The sequence below is a fragment of the Diabrotica undecimpunctata genome, chromosome 1, assembly GCF_040954645.1.
Source record: "Diabrotica undecimpunctata isolate CICGRU chromosome 1, icDiaUnde3, whole genome shotgun sequence".
Taxonomy (NCBI): Eukaryota; Metazoa; Arthropoda; class Insecta; order Coleoptera; family Chrysomelidae; genus Diabrotica; species Diabrotica undecimpunctata.
Window position 1 is genome coordinate 105,829,801 of NC_092803.1, and position 6,209 is coordinate 105,836,009.

Below are 6,209 nucleotides of genomic sequence, written 5' to 3' on the forward strand. Positions count from 1 at the left end.
ATAAGATTTAATGTACATGGTGATTCATAACGCATATTTACAAATTTCTCAACTTTGTTAAATCGATCGCAATATATGTTACCATATTGGTAGAAAGATTTTTATGTATAGATTAAATGTTTGTATTACCTAGATTTAGCCATACGGCTCACACTCTTTTTAAAGGAAAAAATCACTCATCCCAGATACCTACGGTATCAAAAGGATTGAGCTCTGATGGGACTCGGTACGTCGGAGTATCTCCCAAAAATTTTCTTAGGCATCTAGATGTGCTCTATGCATATTTTTATAGAGATGTTCATTTAGACCCAGCTGTTTTAAGTTCTCTTTGAAATAGTAAGAAGAATGATAAGTATCGTCTGGGTACTTTCCATTCTCCATTGTCTCCTTATTTATATTTTCGGATCTCTGTACTTGGCAATTTTTTCGTTGTATTTAATACGCAGATTATAATCTGCGTGTGGTATCGCCACATCTACTGGTGTTTTCTGTCTGGGTAGTTTATTAACTAGTGTGAAATCTGGTCTATTATGTGCCACTGCTTGGTCTGTGAGCACAATGCGTTCCAGTAAAGTTATCGTTTTTAAGCACTCTGTCAGGGACATATTAATAATAAGAGAGATGATCGGAAAGGTCACAGTTTTATAGCTAGTTGCATGGCGTTCTTTGTAGTCAGTTCCGACAAACACCTAGCAGCCCCCCGTAAGACGTTGGGTGGTATCTTGGGCTTGACATTGTTGCGGTTATATTGTCTACCACATAGGGTATTACTTATAGAGGGTTAAAAATTGGAGACAGAAATTACTAGGCTGAAGATAGGGTAAGCAAAACAAACCGGAACGTTTGCAAATAGCCACTCTTGGTTTGATTGGAGAACTGAGCTTGAGTAAGTGAATAAAAAAAGGGGACTGTATTGGGGTAACTACAAAAAGTAAATCAAAATGGTACTTATATGGATTTCCTGGACAAAACAACACCCTAAGGTATTTTAAATGGACGATACAAAAATCTTTCTGCTTAATGGAAAGATAGGCTTTTTTTCCTGATTTCACTGACCATTGTATCTCCTTTAAAAGTTTTTGGGGCTGGAACTGGACTTAAAGCACTGTAAAATAACACAAATGCGTCTCATAAGCTGCAAACTGGTCTGGAATTACCAGGGTCAAACAAATAGACAAAGTTGGGCACTGGATTATCGAGCTTCGGGTTAAAAAAATTAAAATATTCAAAGCTTTGCTTTTCAAATACTCTTCGAAACCATGTGGACCCCTAATATCGTTGTAATACTGCTTACAAATCTTCCATTAAGGGCACAATAAAACACATATAACAGATCGGTGATTAATTCAGCAAAACATTTGCATTTGATTGAATTCACATTTCCACAAACAATATCTGCCGGCTTTTTTAAAGATTATACGCCGAGCACTTTTTGCTTCAAGCTCTTAATCCCACCTAAAGTTGACCTTCTTCACTCACTCCTCTAACAGCTTCCTCTCTTCGCATAGGGTAAATCATAATTCTTTTCAACGACGCTTTTCAAAGGAGATTAAACCTTAACATGGCTTGGGTTTGAAATTCTCAGAATTTTTAAAACGCAAAATGTGAATTATTTTACTACGAAGTGAAATTTTTCTTCGATGTGCACAAACACTTACGTCACAATATAAACAAAAACTCAAAGAAATTTAGTACATAGCCCAGGGGCATACCAAATAAATTTTGGAATTCACATCGGAATTTGTCGTTTTGAACCTGAAGGTCTTTGATAATACATTTTAGAGTTGGAATAACCTGATCCTGAATGGAACGTAGAAAACCCTCTGTGTCGGGAAACGTCTTTCCTGGTCCTTTCTGTCAACCAATAGTTTGATGCTATATTGTCAAAATATTCTTATTGATCTCCTTTAATCAAGTAAAACATACTGAAATAATAACCATTATTCAGAAGGTAGGTACTGATGATAAAGATCTACGCATCATTCAAAATATTTACTTACATCAGCGTGCAAACATCAGGATAGGCCAGGATAATTCTGAAGAGCTTAAAATACGAAGAAAAGTAAGACATGGCTGCATTTTGTCCTCACTAATATTTATTATCTATTTGGAATTTATGTTCAATGAAGCATTGGATAGTGTTTAATGTGGTAAAAAAATGAATGACATAAATGTTTATAGTTTGAGGTACTCGGATGACACGGTGTTAATTGCAAATAGTTACGAAGATCTTCAACATCTGAATAAAAGATTACCACAACGTGTGATGAATATGAACTAGAGCTAAATACCATAAAGACAAGAATAATGGTTGTCAGCAAAACGCCAATACAACCAGAAGTGATAACAGCTTATGAAGAACAGCTGGGAAGTACCAACACTATCACTTAGCTTGGTTGTAATCTAAATGAGATCTGGGACATCAGCAAAAAAAATAGAATACGTAGAATACGCCAACGGCGTTGTTTTGCAGCGGATGGGAAAAGTTACGGAAGTGGTCAGAACAGTCAAAAATCGCAAACTGTAATATTTTGGCCGTGTTATGCGTTATCCAGAGCAATATAATATACGTCATTTCTTAATACAAGGCAAGATAGGTGGAAGAAAAGGGCCAGGTCGAAGACAAACCTCATGACTTAAAAACCTGAGAGAATGGTTTAACAGATCCTCTGCATTCCTTCTCATTAAAATTTTGTCCATGCAGACGTTTACTTATCCAGGTGTGGATTTTTCTTGCTTTCTCAGGTGGTTTATGCACATTTCTTGTTCCCTCTATTAAAGCGACATTCTGTCATCTACTGCGCTAATTACTCGAAGTAAATCAGATGTATCAGCCTGCGACTTTATCCAGTTGCTCGCCTGTATCCATCCTCTTCCCCCTTGATACCGCGGTAATGTTTTTCTCTCTACTGCACTATGTGGATGGTGTTTTTGTGCGTTTGTGAGAAGTATTCTTACTTTTCACTAAAGACTTATTATATCCATTTTTGACCACGTTTAGTCCGGGATATGATTTTCTCTCTACTGCACTATATGGATGGTGTTTTTGTGCGTTTGTGAGAAGTATTCTTACTTTTCACTAAAGACTTATTATATCCATTTTTGACCACGTTTAGTCCGGGATATGATGGTAAAAATAATAAAAAACCTCTGATGGTTTTTTATATGCATCGATTTACTTGAAACTTTGACAGTAGTTAAAAAATACTTAAAAAACACTTTAAATCTATCCCATGCTAATAATATGTGCTTGTCTTCTGGGAGTGGTTACCATCCAACTCGGGGGTGGAAAAAAATTATAAAAAAAAACATGATAGTCGCTAGAATAGTGAAGTTTAAGACAAATTTTTTTTTAGTTTTTTTAAAATGTCGGTATTTTGGAATTCATGTTTTTAAAGGGTTTGTGGCGAATAACTCCAAAAGTTTTAAATTTATCTACACTTCATCTAATTTAGTTAACGATGTACGTCATCGGCGTCATAGCGTGTGACGTCACATGATACCAACACGAAATATTTAGGGTGTAGGTGTGTTCTTTTTTAGAATCACTTTACCGAGTACACTGGCATTACAGCCACTAGACATATTTTATTATATACGCGTAGAACTAATATTTAAAAGTTTCTATTAATGTTAACTTAAAGAAATACACAATAATATGTTTCATTTAATTTGTATAAATGCATTATAAACCGTTTTTATCAAGAACATTTGTTCGGAACACACTGTAACTGTAATTGAACGAAGGTAAAATTTTGGCATAAATTGGTAACACCTATTTGACAGTTGCGGTGTTGACACTTTTTGTACTTTATTAATTTAAATCTTAAAGTGAATACCTCTTGTTTTATATTTTTAACTATTTAATAAAATCTGTTCTTTTTAGAACAAAATTAGTGTGTTTTATTTCAAAAATGCCATGTAAGAATTTAAATAGTCGTTGTAAAGAGTATAATAATAATTATGTGACCTATTTGATTTAAAATGGATTCAGGATTTTTTTATACTTTGGCAACTATGTCAACTTCAATCTCTGACGTATATAATGACGTAAATCGTTATCTAAATTAGATGGACTGTAGAAAATATTTAAATATAAAATAGAGTTTATAAAACGAAGATATTCGTTTTTTATTATTACCTAATAATAACCTAATATAAGTAAACTTAATATTAAAAAAGTTATGGCTGTTCGAAAGTAGAATTTTTATTCATCAAATATTAAAATCGAAACATATGATATTGAATAATCTAAAAACGTTAATTTTTCATAAAAAACCAAAAAACATTTTTAAAATTTTTTAAATAGCCTTTAAAATGGCTACTGCTAAAAGTGAAAGCATTTGCATGAAAGTTAAGGGGAGTACGCTTTCTGGTTGAAAAAAAATCATTGTTCATTTACAATTTACTTCATTTATATACAAACATTACGATATGAAGGTTTTATTTAAAAAAAACTGAGTTTAAAATGAAACCACCATTTCGAAATTTATAAAAAAAAATCCGCTTTTTTTTCAAAATAACTCAAGAACTAAAAAAGATACAACCGAAAAAATGCTATAATTCAAAAATAGAAAATACAAACACAAAATTTTTTACTAAAGAACTGAATTTATTTTTTATTTCTATAAATTAAAAATTAAACAGTTGTAATTGTTTAAATGTTGTATTGGCTTGACTTTAGCACCACCTTCAAGCCCTTTCAGCGCAAACTTTTTTTAAGACGAAGGACTTGAAAAAAAAAATTTTCATACAGCACTTTTAGTATTTAAAATATACTTTTAACGTAAAACTGGTCAACATATTTTAGTTTGTTATTGGTGTTACATCTAAAGATTTTTTTTTATTTCGTAAATGCTGCTCTTACCTTATAGACCGTCGGATTTGAATACAAAGTTCAACCACAATTTTATCCCTTATACATTTTTGTGTGATAAAAATTGCATATAAAATAAGCATAAAACAGGAAATTTAGAGTTAAACAGGGGTGCTTTCTTCTGAAAATCGAATATACTTATGTAGTATTATCCTTTAGACCATTTTATGAATCAATAGAGGAATATTGATTCTTTTTTTTTTTAAATTGTGGCATAAGGATTATTGGGTCCTAAAGGTATTAATTAAATCTTAACATGCAATGTTATTAGGTCACTGTTCATAATTTTATCCTTTATGCCACTTAAAAGTTTGTTAGTTTTCACGATAAGGAAGCTGTAAGAAAAAGCACAACCGCAGGTCGGGAAAAAAGAAAAATTATACCTCGGAAAAGTTGCAAAAATTTTTTGGCATTGGTCCACGATTTTCTCTCTTATGCAATTAAAAGTATGCAATGCTTTTAGCTAGAATAAGTACTTTGTTTCATCGGCATAACGATTCGAGAAGTTTATGCGTACAGCATAAGTCGCACATTTGTTAAAACTTTGAGTGAATTTCCACGATTTTCTCTCTTATGCCAGTTTGCATCCATACAGAAAATGATATTTTAAGCTGATATGAAAAAAAGCATAAGTTCTATAGGTTGCTTAAATAGTTAAAATTATTTTTGTCTTTTAATTTATTGCTGTCACCAGGCAACTTTGTTTCTAAGCGCAACCATTTTCTCCATTATGGCATTTTAAGTAGGCATACAATACATCAATATATATCTGTATGAAAATTGACAGTGTCACGAGCGTGTTACATTATATACTTTTATGTAAATCGTTTGTAAGAATCATGCACCGGGGTCTCAGACATTCCATGTCAACTGGAACAACAGCGGAACCCAAAACTTACACACCTATTCTGTGGGAAAAACATAAAGATTCCCCAATTTTTATACCAAAATGTATCAATGTCATTATCACTATCTCCATTTTTCCGATTCAGATGTCGGATCATCCTGAGGAACGTCATTCTCATCGTCGTCCTCATCGGCACTATCACATAAGTTGTCGCTACTAGTTTAGACTTAGATTTGACTTTTGAAATAATTTTGTGTATGAAAACTTCTACCTACCCTTATGCCAATAAAAATAAGGACTATTGTTATCATTCTTAATATGTTGATTTTTGATTTATGCACAATAAAATCAAGGACCGAACCTGAAAAATTTTTACAACTTTTCCAAGATAAATTTTTTGTTTTCTCGAACCGCAGTTAAAACTAAAAAACTTTCAAGTGGCATGAAGGATAAAATCACGAATACTGGTCTATTAACATTACGTGT

General features: G+C 32.6%; 1 protein-coding gene across 1 annotated transcript in view; it reads left to right on the forward strand.

Moving 5' to 3' along the window:
- LOC140451924 (uncharacterized) overlaps positions 1-6,209 on the forward strand; it is an 804,624-nt gene that overhangs the window by 167,748 nt on the left and 630,667 nt on the right. The gene's annotated exons all lie outside the window — the stretch shown is intronic.